This window comes from Sander lucioperca, chromosome 14 (assembly GCF_008315115.2).
Source record: "Sander lucioperca isolate FBNREF2018 chromosome 14, SLUC_FBN_1.2, whole genome shotgun sequence".
NCBI classification, from domain to species: Eukaryota; Metazoa; Chordata; class Actinopteri; order Perciformes; family Percidae; genus Sander; species Sander lucioperca.
This window is the reverse complement of record NC_050186.1, coordinates 21545902-21560298: the sequence shown is the minus strand read 5'-3', so window position 1 is coordinate 21560298 and position 14397 is coordinate 21545902. Positions and strand designations below refer to the sequence as shown.

The 14397-nt window shown below is 39.6% G+C and overlaps 1 long non-coding RNA gene across 1 annotated transcript; it reads left to right on the top strand.

Annotated features, from left to right (window-relative positions):
* Positions 1-5517: 5517 nt before the first annotated feature.
* On the top strand, positions 5518-13962 carry LOC116047079. The gene is made up of 3 exons (XR_004104314.2): positions 5518-5601; positions 6747-6750; positions 13952-13962. It is a non-coding gene; the product is annotated as an uncharacterized LOC116047079 (long non-coding RNA).
* The last annotated feature ends 435 nt before the right edge of the window (positions 13963-14397 follow it).

The following is a 14397-nucleotide window of genomic DNA, read 5'->3' as shown; positions in this document are numbered from 1 at the left end:
TTGTAGCTAACTCATTTAATAGGATATAAAGGGGTAGGAGTACATAGCTAAGCTTTACTTCTTCCTACTCCTGTGTAAATAGAGGTCTTTAAGTAGGCCTACTGGAAATTATGATGTACTGTTTTTTTTATTACTATTTTTTTCTGATGTTTTTATTTTATTTACATGTTCAAAATAAAAGAAATCAATCAGTCTAACCTGAAGTTACATTACATACCAAAGTAAAGTGTTTTCTCTGCAGACCTGAATACAGTACAGGAACTACCTATTAAAATGTGTAGACCTCTGGCACCCCGGAAAACACACAATGTGATGCTGTTAAAACGGTTTGTTACAGTGAAGAGGTTCAGCTATTGCTGGTGAGTTCAGTTTGCTCTGGATGAAGTGCTCTCTCTCTGCTCTTTAGGGTCATGTTTTACATTTCACTTTACACACTCACTCCACATTATCAGTGAGTGGAGTTTGAGCCCATTGAGTGTGCTGCGGCAGCATACGAATAAGGATTATATTGCCAAATAGGAAAATTCTGAGCTTTCTGTGAAATCTATCACAAGCCCAGCTAAGAATTTATGGTTCCCAGAACATTCTGGGAACGTTTTTGTTTGCGGGAACGTTCCCTGAAGGTTAAGGTGTTTGTTAGGTTCCCAGAACGTTCACAGAAGGTTGTAACCTTTATGAAACCTTTAGGGAACGTTCTTTTTTACATTCCCTAATCTTTAAAAAACTTTAACAACCATGTTACTAAAAAATGTGTATATATATATATATATATATATATATATATAAGAATCAGTTTTATTGGCCATATAGACACATACTGTACAGGCAAAAATATACATATAGGTACATATCAACACAATAAACAAAAAATACAACTATACAAATAAGACATAATATCAATACAAGTACACATGGAGTGGGATGTAGAGTGCAAAGTAACAGTGCAAATGTAGTGTGCAAGATGCATATTGGAATGATAAAGTATGTAATGTGTAGGTGAAGGGCCAAAGTGGGGATGACCCCACTTATCAGCAGTTCAGGAGAGTGATGGCAGTGGGAAAGAAGCTGTTCTTGTGTCTGGTTGTTTTTGTGTGCAGCCTGTATATGTAGCGCCTACCAGAGGGGACTTGGCAGGAGGATGGCAGCAGTGTAGAAGATGGCCAATAGCTCTTGTGGTAGGCCATGCTTCTGCAGTTGCCGTAGGAAGTACATCTTCTGCTGAGCCTTTTTAAGGATGGCGTTTTTCTGGGAGGCCGCTAGAGTAGAAGTCAAAATGAAGTAAAGTTACAAGTCAAATTAAAACCTCTTTATCAGCCAAGCTAAGCATAATACTGATGTGAACAATAAAATAACACCTGCCTGTTATCACTCTGCAGATTGTCAGGTCCTGGAAGGCCTTCTTTGTCTTTCTGCCCTGCAGGCTATACGGTTTTACAACGTCATTGGTTGCCACTCGCCGCAGCATGCGACGGATGGCAATACCTCCGGTCGAACCTCCAAGGGTTGTCAGGAAAAGTTGCTGTAAAACATATAGAAATACAAATTATACATGTAGAACAAAGTGGAGAGCTTGTACAGTCTCATTTTGTAAGAGAAGTCAGTTCAGTTCCATCAGAAATCAAGCACAAAAGTACTGTTTTTAGCAAAATTGATATCAGCCTAAAAATAAATATATTCTCTTGCTATGCTGTTTATCTTACTTAGATTTTATGAGACCAATCATTTTTGAGTGGATCTAAATCAAGTGACTCAGAACAACCAAAAACAACCAAACGCAACCAAACGGGAACATTGTGTGGAGGTACAGTGCAACCACAGGAGAACGTTTCAGTTGGTTGGTTCCCTTCCCTCGAACTAACCTTTAGAGAACCAGAAACTAACATTCCCTAACGTTCTGTGTTAGTGGGGTGGGATGCTCTTCTGTGTTATGCCTCTAGTTCATGATTTAGTATAGTATTATGTATAAGATTTTAGAAGAAAAAACTTTGCCTGGTAAAGCTGTAAGTGCTGAATCGATAGTAGTGGAGTAAGTGACAATCCGTAAGATTTAAGATTCATGTTTTGTGGTAGCAGGTTTATTTTAAGCCAAGACTGTAGCTTGTGCTCTGTAACTGAGCCCTGTCAGATGAGATGAGATGAGACACTCTCAATGTCAGCAAGCATTTGTTCATTTTTGTGGCTAATTAACCGTAGCGCTAAGTGCATCCTGGTCCCTTCTGGGCTTTGCTTTTGACCAAGATAGTAAGTGAGCCAGGAGAGGGATCGGGCATCAGGAGGGGTTTGATTCAAATCCGACTGAGGCACGGACTGTCATGTGATGGACGATCATATTAAATGTTGAACAGCATGGATGATGAAACCACAGGGCCACAGCTACTGTAGAGAGGCCGCACATTACCTGATTTATGTTCTCCATCAGATGACATCAGGCATCTGTCAAACCTGAAATCTCAGGTGGTATTTCAGGTTTGTCAATTTTGACAAACCTTTGAGGGATGATTTGTTCTAGTCTTGAAAAATTAGGCTCACTGTTCTGTTGGAGAGCTGAGTTCTAAGGCAAGGATCAAACTGAGATGGTAAGAAGAACAATGATAGGGATTAGGGCTGAACAATTCATTGTTTTCAAATTGCGATTTGAAAGAATGCGATTAGCTAATTGTGGAGACGGCGATTAATCAAATGTGGATATTTAGCTGAATGTTTAACATTTGATTTAACATTTTTATTCCTTAAAATACATATATATATATATATATATACATATATTAAAATATATCCTATTATTTTGGATATCGTGATAGGACACAAGTGGTGTCTTTTCCTGGTTTTAAAGGCTGCCTTACAGTAAAGTGATGTAATTTTCTGAACTTACCAGACTTACTAGCTGTTTTATTGTTTGCCCTTACCCATTTAGGTCACTGTATCCACATTATTGGTGATTATTTATCAAAACTCTCATTGTGTTAATATTTTGTGAAAGCATCAATAGTCAATGTATTTGGTCATAAATATCGCGATATTTGATTTTCTCCATATCGCCCAGCTCTAATACACATACATCTGCACCCCTATACACTTCTAATCATACATATATACGTATACACATACAATATATGCATACACTCCTAAACGTTTACCTAAGAAATATAGGAGTTGATTTGTGTATATATATAAAAAAAAAAGTTGACACACACAATAACTTAACTTAAAACACAGTAACTTAGTTCATTCATTCATTTATCAGTTAGTCTACCAAAAACACTAAGAAAAAAGCAAGGACGTGCATGAATGAATAACTAAATCTTTTTACATAACAAAAATTGGTCTACATGTACAATTTAAATCCATTGTTATTCATAATTCGTATGTGTATGTATGTTTGTGCGCATATTTACTCCTCTTAGGTGCGTTTAACTATGCATGTCGAGTTATGTTTTTCTTTCCCAACCCGGCCCTGCTTCTGTTCTTCTTTACATTATTTCATCGACCTAAATTTCTCGTACTTTCCTGTTTTAGTTGTTGGCTTTATATTGTATCCATTTAGCCCAGCGTCTTTCATACTCAAATTCTTCATATCTGATTCAGTATGTTATTCCCTCATTTTTTTTTTTTTTATATAAAAACACCACTGCCTGTACCACACAATGAAAGTGAAGTAGTTTTTTTAACTTCAAGTGTCACTTCTGACGCATGTTATGCTGTCTTAAAACAAGAATTGGCCCAACTTTTATGTACTTTCAAAAGTTTGAAAACAATTAAAATGTATAAATTTGATTCAACTTTAATGATTTTTTTGTGGATTTTTTTTTTTTGTGGATTTATTTTATGTGGATTTATTTGCATTAAATGCAGTGTGTATTTTGTAGCGACCAACCTCTGCTTACCACCATGAGGCTGCAATTACTCACAGTAATGAAACCACTTAGTACTCTGATTCCCGAAGCCATGAGTGAGGAGCAGATTTGGGGAAAAAGGTGGGGTAAGAGGAACGATGGCTGAGATGAAGAGAGAGTGAGAAAGGGGAAAGAGTCTGTGATTGAGTGTAGAGAAGGAAAGAAAAGAAATGGCACGATAGAGGGATTAGTGTAAGCAGGTAGAGAGGTAGACTGAGACAGATTAAGAGAGGGAGATTGAATGAGGGAAAGTGGGCCGCTGAATCAATGAGCTATTCGATAGTGAGTGGGAGAGATGCGATGAGAGAGAAAAGTGGCATGGAGTTGGAGGAGGGAAAACGCCCCCGTTGTGTTGGAGCCCCCGTTGAGAAAAATGGCCCCAGAGAAAATGAGAATCCACGGCACTCCACAAGTCATTGAAAAACCCTGTTTTATTTCGGCTTATCACCTGGAACAGGAACAGATTCAAGATCATTTGATGACAGTTATTCTCCCAGGGATCCACAGGAAAATAATCAGGTAATAGATGTTTAATGTTTGAAGATTTCCGTACAATAAATCCTTAATCTCAGCAGGGAATTAATTATTTGTATATTGTTGTTGTTGTTAGGATGATAGACAGACAGCCTCATAGATTGGATGGATGGACGAAATGTAATGAGAGCTGTGAAGCCGAACGCCTGAGGTTATTACAGTTGACAAGTGATGATTAAAGAGAATCTTTTTTTAAAGCAACAAAATAAAAGTGTGAACTGGTTTTAAAGTGCACTTCCAGTCTGTAGGCAAGAATAACTAATTGCTGAAAAGATACTTCATCCCTGAAAAATAATATCTATTCAGTAGAGCGCTCGAAACCCACAGTTTTCTGCTGTTAGAAAACCAGTGGCTAAATGCCGTATATTTCAAAAGCAAATGCATGGATTATGAGATAAAAAAACTAAAGATTACAGTTGTACGAATCTGTCTAAACTTAGAAATAGCCATGGTTAAGGGAAAACTAAGGTATATTTCAACTTTAGTTTTTGTGTCTAAAAGTGACTAACTGCTGGAACACACCGCACTTGTAAGCGGCGCGTATTTTACATACCGGCCGTGTAGCGTCCGCGTAGGCCCGGGCGCTGCAGTGATAGTTTCGGCATCTCCTCTATTCTTGCACGATACGTGAGCGTATGTGTCAAGCCAGGCAGGTAATCACATACAGGAAGACCACAGTGCAGCCGGATACTTTACCAAAATCACAGTTTTCCCTAGCCTGGAAGCCAGCCGAACTTAGCCCCGCCCACAACATTTGAGGTCCAGGCCGTTGTGGAGCAACTATGCTCGAACCAGAGCTGTTCGGACCAATCAAATTGTCAGGGTGGGCGATGATATGTGATATGATATATATGATATGATATACGATGATGGACAGATGATCAACAGTAACGTAATCAACCACGTCACCAAAGAGCGCTTGGGTTGAATTTGTTTACAAAAAAGATGGCTGGAGAATTGAGATGTGTAGATTCCGCCATCGCGTCTGTTATAGCAGATATCGACAGCGCATTCATTTTAAAAGAGGAACAGAGAACCGCGATCACACGTTGCCACACCCGTTTTGCACAACACGGAAACTGCCGCCTTTGCTCTGTCGAAACCTGCCTTCGACTTGCAGCGTCTGTGACGTCTGTCTCCGTTGCTCTGATTGGTTGTAGGTCTATCCAATTGAGTGCAGAGGCATTTTCTTTCCTGGGTCGGTTGAAACAAGCCCCATAATCACAGCCCAATTGAGTAGTATCAGACTCATATTCTGACTAGAATCTGACATCAGGCTAAGTTTTCCCCACTCATCCCGTCTCTTTCGGAGAGAGCCGTGTAGAAATATGCATCCGGTATGAATGGCCAGGCGCACGATCAGGCATGTATCTATGCTACTTATGCGTGCGGTGTGTTCCAGCTGTAATGGGGACAATGATTTTTGAAATTGGTCCAGTATTGAGTTAGAGCGCTGCGGCCGCGAAACGGGCTACAATGTAATCCTTCGGGGCAACACTGCACTGTCAGTGTACGTCCACTACAAGCGCTGGTTTTTGCCACTGATAGACTCAGATTGTTAAGTGTCTGACTACATACCCTACAGAGCAAGGAAATGTTTTCTTTACCTTTTTGTTTGATTTTGGTCTGTTATTGGGTCTAACCAAGTCTCGCTCAAGATGAAGTCTCGCGGAGGTGACTTGTTGATGGAAGACAATGGTGAGAGGAGGAGAGTTTGTTGTGTTGTAGTACAGAAAGCGTAGCTTAGTGTTATCTAAAAGATTTTCAATGTCAACTGATTTCCACTATGTGGCAGAGGCCACACGCCTTGTACTCCGGCAGTGGGTGTTTTTTTTAAATGATCACATTGATCTTTTGCATGCCTTGTTGCTCTATCAGTAAACTGAGTAATTGTTCTCTTCATTAACGTAAAATGGAGGAAACCTGGAGCAGTGCTGAACATGATAGAGAACCAGGACATCAAACCATCTGTGAAGTATTGTGTGAAAGCATTTGGGATTTGGAAATCATGGTTAAACACAAGGCTGCCTTTTTTAAATGCATTTCAACAACACAAAGCAGTGGAGGGACTGCAAATGTACTGAACCTTGTCAATTCTACAGCTTGTTTTAGCATATGGCTCCAGGGGTTTCTCTAAAATTAATTTGAGCAAATTATATATTAGAACTTATTTGTTGGAACTTGATATTTGATATTTGTAAGTATTATAAGTCCTCGTCCACGATGGAGGGTATTTTTCTATTTCCTGGCACACAGTTGAGGGGCATGTACTGAAAGGTAATGCAAGCGCTTGTTATTAAACTAAATCTACATTTCAAGGTTGGTATAGCAAAAATAGAGCCTTAAGGTAATTCATTACAGAAGGGATAATGTAGAGCGAGGCGGTTGTCAAAAGATTTATCTTGGAATTCATTCAAAACTTTAAAGCTTTAGTGCGTTGTGACGAATGATGACTGGAGAGGAGGCTTTTCAAGTTCTCACTGCGTGTGTTTATTAAACCATCACCAAAACATACTCAAACCGAAATACAAAAACAGAATATTAAACTGGGGCAAAAAAAAACACCAAACAAACAAAATGGTCACCTCACAGCAAGCTGCCAACACTTCTTTCTTCTCCTGATGCCCTTTTAACTCAGCCCCCCCTAATTGGAACCTACCACCTGCACAGGTGAGTGTAGGGTGAGCTAACCTGAGCAAGCAACAGTAACACTTAAGTTTCTCAAAACATCATTACAATTGGAGAGATCCATTACTGCTAATATTACTATTTATACATATATGTGTACCCACGGCAATAGGCACCCCAAATATTATAAACATGTCATTTACTGCAGAACTATCTTACCCGTTGTTTTTCACCTTAGGATTGCCCAGCCCCTCCCTTCAGAAAAGACCTAAAACCTGCATCCACTCTCCCTGATTAAAACCTGCCGAACAGGCCTATGTCAAATAATAAAGTAACAAATACACTAAAACAATAACCTACAACATTAGTGATATTAAGAATTAAGCAGGCACAAAACTTAAGTCTTAATTTTGGGAACAGGGCCTAGTGAAAAGGGAGAAAATGTAGCCTTTTCACATGCGTAACCTTTTGATATTAATGTCCGTTACATTCAAGCCATTGCCAAATGAGCTGCTACAAAGCTAATTAAGACTATGAGCTCCACACAACTCTCTCTGTATTTCTCAGTATGGCTGTGTTCAGAAGATTGTGGCGTCCGATGACTTTCCCGCGCAGAAACTCGAGTGAAGATAATTAAATTAAGTTGGACTGAAAGAGACAATTATATTTTCATGTTGTTGTTACAGCTCTACACAGCAGTGCTTTAAATGTAAATGCTACCATCAGCATGATGATGTTTAGCAGATATAATGTTTACCATGCTCCATGCGTACTGTAACCTGTGTAGCATGCTAACATGATAATTAGCACAAAACAAAGTGCAACTGAGGCTGATAGTAATGTAATTAGTTCTCCACTTATTTAGTCCTAAAAAGACCAAAGAATCTTGACCTGATGATGGCGCGAGAGGAAAAGCAGAGGATCACCAAAGTCATTAGACTTTATCCTCTGTGGACCCCATTTTCTCATGGAATTGAATGGCATTCCATCCAATAGTTGTTGAGATATTTCAGTTCAGACCGAAGTGGCGGACCGTCCGACATTGCCATCCCAAGAGCCGTGCTGCTAGCATGGCAGATTAACCTCTCAGACACTTTGTCATTGATTTATACAGCACTAAATATAGGGAAGGCAGCATGACATTTAGAGTTAGTCAAAGTATTGACTGTTCGTTTGGTTGTCTTTTGCACTTCTAACTCAAGGTATATATTTCTTTATTTGACCACTTTCAGTTTTAAATTAGAGAAGTGATTAATCATAAAAACTAGTCATTATATTGTGTAAGTGAGCATGGCCTCGTCTTAAAAGCCTGGGGCTTTGTTTGCTTACTCGAAAATAGATTTATAAAAAGCAGTTTATTCTCAAGTTCTGTCCACACAGGCTTCATAAGCTATTCGAAATGGTATCAGGCGAAACGTTTGCACTTGATGGCTGACATTTACTCAGTCTCGAACACTGACGAGAGAAATGAGAAAGAAAAGGCTGCAGTCAGAACAACAGCCGCTTCTCAGCAGCGATGCTATCACTGCATCAGAGAAGTCCCCGGGCGGAGGTGGATGCAGTTTTTATCTGAAAGTTTAGAGTCTTCCTTAAGCTGTCTCTTCCTGCCTTTTATATATGCTCTTCCTCGTGATTTAACAAGTGGAATCTATCGATGATAGATTGTGGACTCCGCCGTGATTTGTGAGTTTAGTCTCTATTTTTCTGGGGGAAAAGCAGTCCCAGTGGTTTGTGCAGCGAATCTCCATTTCAGACACAGCACGTCTGACATGCACTGACATGACGTCTCTCAGGTGTGTCTTTCTTTTGTTCGAATGTCACTGAATTACATCTGTGTGTGTCTGTGTGTGTGCAAAACACCAAGAATCTGTTTAAACTCAAATTGAATTCAGACAACCAAAACAAAGAGACAGTGTGTGTTAAAACGTTTTAATCTGGGTGGTAAATTAGCTTTTGTTTAATTCAGTGGGTGCCAAGAATGTGTGTGTGTGTGTGTGTGTGTGTGTGTGTGTGTGTGTGTGTGTGTGTGTGTGTGTGTGTGTGTGTGTGTGTGTGTGTGTGTGTGTGTGTGTGTGTGTGTGTGTGTGTGCGTAGTAATCACAGACTAGGAGCCCACTGTTCTTTTTCTCTGACAAATCCAGGTAGATTAGTTCTGTCTGTCTCAGCAGGAACAACACATGAAGAGGCACAGACACCTCTGAGATGCCATAACACACACACGGTCACAAAAACCACTATGTTGACATTCAGATACTCGCATAAAAATCATTCACTTTTACAAACTCAAATAAATACTCACCCTCCCACTTCTTGGTCACACCTTCACATGCACTTAACAGAATTTACTCACAAGTACACTTTAACACACACACACACACACACACACACACACATACAGCAGTCACGCATGCACACCAAAGCACACTCATTCACAATGTGGAAACCATCTCATGCACATACACACACATACTCCTAACATTCAACATATTTTTCTCTTCTGCAGGAGCAATTTGAGTAAAGAAAGGAGGACAAGGGTGATGCGCTGTCAGGTCCCATAATGGACCCACATACTGTGTGTGTGTGTGTGTGTGTGTGTGTGTGTGTGTGTGTGTGTGTGTGTGTGTGTGTGTGTGTGTGTGTGTGTGTGTGTGTGTGTGTGTGTGTGTGTGAATCCTCTCAGCAGTCATCTGTGGTAACACTGCCCCCTTGTGTCCAAGTTGAGGAAGTGCAGTTGAGAGCAGTGGCCACCCCGAGGCGCTTCACATCATCTAGTTATGCTGCTGAATCAAATTAGTTTAAAGTTTATATTACACTGAAGTGTCATCATGTACAAACGGCGTGGGAGCAATAAAGAAAACAAAAACAGAGATTAAAGAAAATAGTGATAATAGATCATCCCAGGGAAATGAAAAACAAATAAAACTGTCAGCGGTTGTGTGTTACAATTCATCAAATAATCAAAAATGATTTGCACATCAACCTGTCAATGAAATATGACTATTAGGGTTTAATTGAGTTCAAAGTCAGGGTCACATCTTTTTGTGAAAAAGTTCTATTTGGTATTGTCTCACTCACGTCCAGGTCTAATACCTGATCCAGGGGTGTGAGACCACAGTTTGATTCAACACCAGAGCAACAGGCCTGCAGTGTGTATTCTTACCCAAAGGTTAACATAATAAAAAGAGGTTATTAAAGATGAACAGAAATGTATATATTTCTGTATATCTGAGGTAGTGTTATACAACTAACAATTAATTAAAACACTGTTTACATTTTGTAGTGTAGTTTTTCCCTTTTTTTTCATCCAAGACGACACTAGTATGAATGTTTTCATCATCTCAGCTACAGCACAACGCTACAGAGGCTCATGAAAATAGAGAGAACTATATGAAAAAGAAGCAGGAACATTAGTGCTCTGTTGTGCCTGGAGATTAGATTTTTATAAAAATGTTTACATAGCCCTGACACTATACACAAACTATAGGTGGAGAAGTGTGGGGTGATCTAATAATTCCTTACCCCCAATTTCCACCAACTGCGGAAGGGCTGCGGATCCGCTCCGGAACGGCGGTGGAGTCAATAGGTTTCCATTAAAGTCGATGTGTGTATTTTCACTGACTGCGGAACGGCTGCGTTCCGACTGCGTCCCAGCTCCGGCGATCCGCAGCCCACCGGAGCAGATACGCAGAGCTTCTATTTTTGCCGGACGCCGGAGAGCTCCGCAGCAATTCAGCACACGGCAGATTGTGCGCGACAGGAAGTCGAGCACAGAAACAAAATAAAACATCCGGTTAATTTTTAAAATAAAATACACCATGCTCACGGCGGATCATATTTCCCTGCACTACACCTTGAAAACGTCATAATGGGCGGAGACAGGCCTGATGTCAGCACAGAGTTGTTTCCCCTCTACTCCTCTGGATGGAAATAAACTGTTGTTGGTTTTATGGTTCTGTTTATAGAAACTACATCCTGTTATATCGCGCGATCATACGTGAATTCGCGAGATCTCGTGGGTCCTTGTGACTTCAGCTGTCAGTCATGCCCGCAGCGGTTGCGCAACAAATCCGGACCTGGTGGGTATTGAAAGATGGCGGAGCACGGAGCCGACACGCAGCAGAGCCGTTCTGCAGTTAGTGGAAATTGCGGGTTAGACGTCACTCACTCTCTCAGGGTAGGTTCTAATGTACAGTACTCCACCCCCTTTTGAGATTTATTTAAAGGAAATATGTTTGTTGTTTTGAATCACAGGCTTGTTCCTCCAGCACCAGTTAACGCATTCATCAAAAAGTGAGTTTTAGATGCAATGTTGGTCTGTCGGTCAGTCCAACATGGACTGCGTTGAAATTTTGAACAGACATTCATGGTCCCCAGATGATGAATCCTACTGACTTTCACTCTTGTGCTACTATGAGGTTTGCCACATTTGTGGTTTTGATTGAAATGTCTTGACAACTATTGGAAAGATTGCCATTAAATTTGGTTCCTGTTGCCCACAGATGAATTGTAATAACTTTAGTATATAAAAATTTTAATTTGTCCTTCCTTTTTGGTTTTTTGATCATATACCTGCTAAACTAATGACATTCCCATTAGCCTCAGCTGTACTTTGTGCAGCCATTATACTCTCTGCAGACTAATACAAATACTACATAACATTGTTAATGCTGAGTTTCATCTTTTCATGTCAACAAGATGCAGAGATGGTCCTAAAATTGTACAAGTCATATATCAGATCACATATAGTGTACCTATATGGTCTATTGGTTTAGAGAAACACCTTGCAAGTTATTGGACGGTCCGCTTTAACCATCAGCCTCTGCCCATCTAGTCTCGCATTGCCAGACCTTCCTCCACAGCGCTGCGGAGGAGGGCCTGGCTAGTCCACACAGGATTCCGGGATGGGAGAAAAACGTGCTGTTGTTTATTGGCATTTCTTTTAAAACAATCCCAATCAATGGGTGGCGTTAAGCGCCGGACGCGGCAACGGTACCGCTGCAAAATAGCCTCGGGAAGGAACTTGTTTTGGTGGAACATGCACGTAGGGAGGCAAGCTCTGGAATTAAAATGGCTGTCGAGTGTGTGATGAGAATTTTACTCAAAAAAAAAAAAAAAACATAATTTGATTGTCAGTTCTAGCTCAGAGAATGTTTCCCGAATCGACCGGAGTTTAGAATGCCAACACAAAGAAAGCGGAAATCGAGGGACATCTGGCCTAAAGTCGTCGATATAGACTACTGCCCATCTAACTTAGTAAAACATCCCCAATCATATACATATAACATATGTTTTGGATAAAGTGTTGTTTTGCAAGTTAAATACCTCTGAACGTTTGTGTAATGAGGCCCAATTTGAGTCATTGTGTATGAATTGAAAATGAGTTGACTTCAGAGTCCCAGATGTTGACGTTTCACCAGCATGTGTGAACCCACTGAAAGGATGATTTAATGAATTCTCCAAACATTTAGCGTAAATAGCTTTCTTTCCTGAAGATCTACAAAATCAAGAAAAAATAACTGAAAGCGTATCATCACATCATAAACTCCAACAGTAATTCTCTCTGTAAATTAATTTTCTGGCTGGTGCATATTAGTCTTAATAGATCAAACAACAGCACACATTCATGCACACATTGACACACAGGCTTTGAAGTTGGGAGTTTTCCGATGGCTCTTTCTCTCTGAGGCTTTACTGCGCTCTACTGAGTCATTTCTGCCATCTATGAGCCATTACAGTCTCTTGATGCCTCCATGGTTGCTAATTTCCCTGGGTTAATTGCTCTCTCTACTGCTGCTTCTTCTTCATAGCTCAAAGTTTGAGTCATTAACATGGCGACAGTAATTCATTCTGTCTGCTTGCTTGAGCCTACTCAGCTGTAAACCACTCAGTCAGCTGTATTCAAATGAGAAGGAAAATGACTGTATATTTCATGAATTAGATGTTCTGCCTGGAACAGTTGCTTTAATGAATCTCTTGGGTAAGAGGTTGGGGAGGGAATAATTCACAATCTATGTCAAGGTTAGAGGAGCATTTATATTGGTTAATCCAGCCTTGAATGAAATAGTCATATTGTGAAAAAGTAATTTAGATTGCAGCTGTAATGCATCCAGGAAGTTTCTTCTTAACAACACTAAGTATGAGCGACACATTCTGTGAACTATATATTTATTTTTAAACTGACTTGACTGACTTTTTATTAACACGTTGCATTTGCCAAGTTTGTATTGTGTATCGTTATAGGAATAGTTTGACCATTTGGCTAATAAGCTTGTTTGCTTCAAAGGAGAGTTAAGATTGATACCGCTTTCATGTCTGTACGGTTAGCTTAGCTTAGCACAAAGACTGGAAAGGGGGAAATAGCTAGTCTGGCTTTGTGCAAAGTTAAAAACAAAAACAAAAAAAACTGCCTACCAGCACATCTAAAGGTCCCTAATTAACAAGTTGTAACTCATTTGTTGAATTCATGCAAATCCCCTGTTTTAGTTATGCTAAGCTAAGCTAACCAGCTTCTGGCTCCATTATTTAATAATTCTTGAAATATTAAAGTAACTATGAGGAACTTTTAAATGTTTCTGAAACTGTTTAATTTTCCATCTGATGATCATAAATGAACTGTAACAGCAAACAAGACTAACAGTGACAAGAACGCTATTTTAATATAGTTTTAATTAATGCCTCTGCCCAGGTCCACTTTTCTCCGCAAAGTCACAAAAAGATTTACGACAGGTAGACCAGCTCTACAGTCACAGATTCTGATGGGTCACATATTTTGGTGTAAAAAAAGCCTATGTAGCCAGGTAAAAGGAAGCAGGAGATTTCTTTATAGGCCTAATTGTATTTTAATTTAATTTATATTTATATTTTATATTTAGTGGGATATTCACCATCATCACTAGGGGTGCACGATTCAGATAATGTCACGATTTGATTCAATATCGATTTTTAGGCTCGAGATTCAATTCAAACTCCATTTTCGATCGATTCGATTAAAAAAAACAAAATGATTCACAGTATGTAAATGTAGTTACTTTTCCCATGTGATTGCAGTAGACATACAATTTAAAAGAAAAGAAACGCAACAAATGAAATGTAGTTTGATATTACTCTTTATGTCTTCATACTATAAAATAAAAACTTTTGCAACTAAAAACTGCAAAGTGCCAAGCTTTGGCCAGCTTATCAAATACATTTAATTCAAGTGTTCAAACTGTTAAATAAAAAGAGCTTTTCGTTCAGAGTTGGGTGGGAGTTTAGAGCACTGAAAGAGTGCGTTGGTTGACTGGCATGTTAGATACTTTAGGTTGTTGTTCATCCACGTCTTTAATGTTAATCTCTGGGTGAT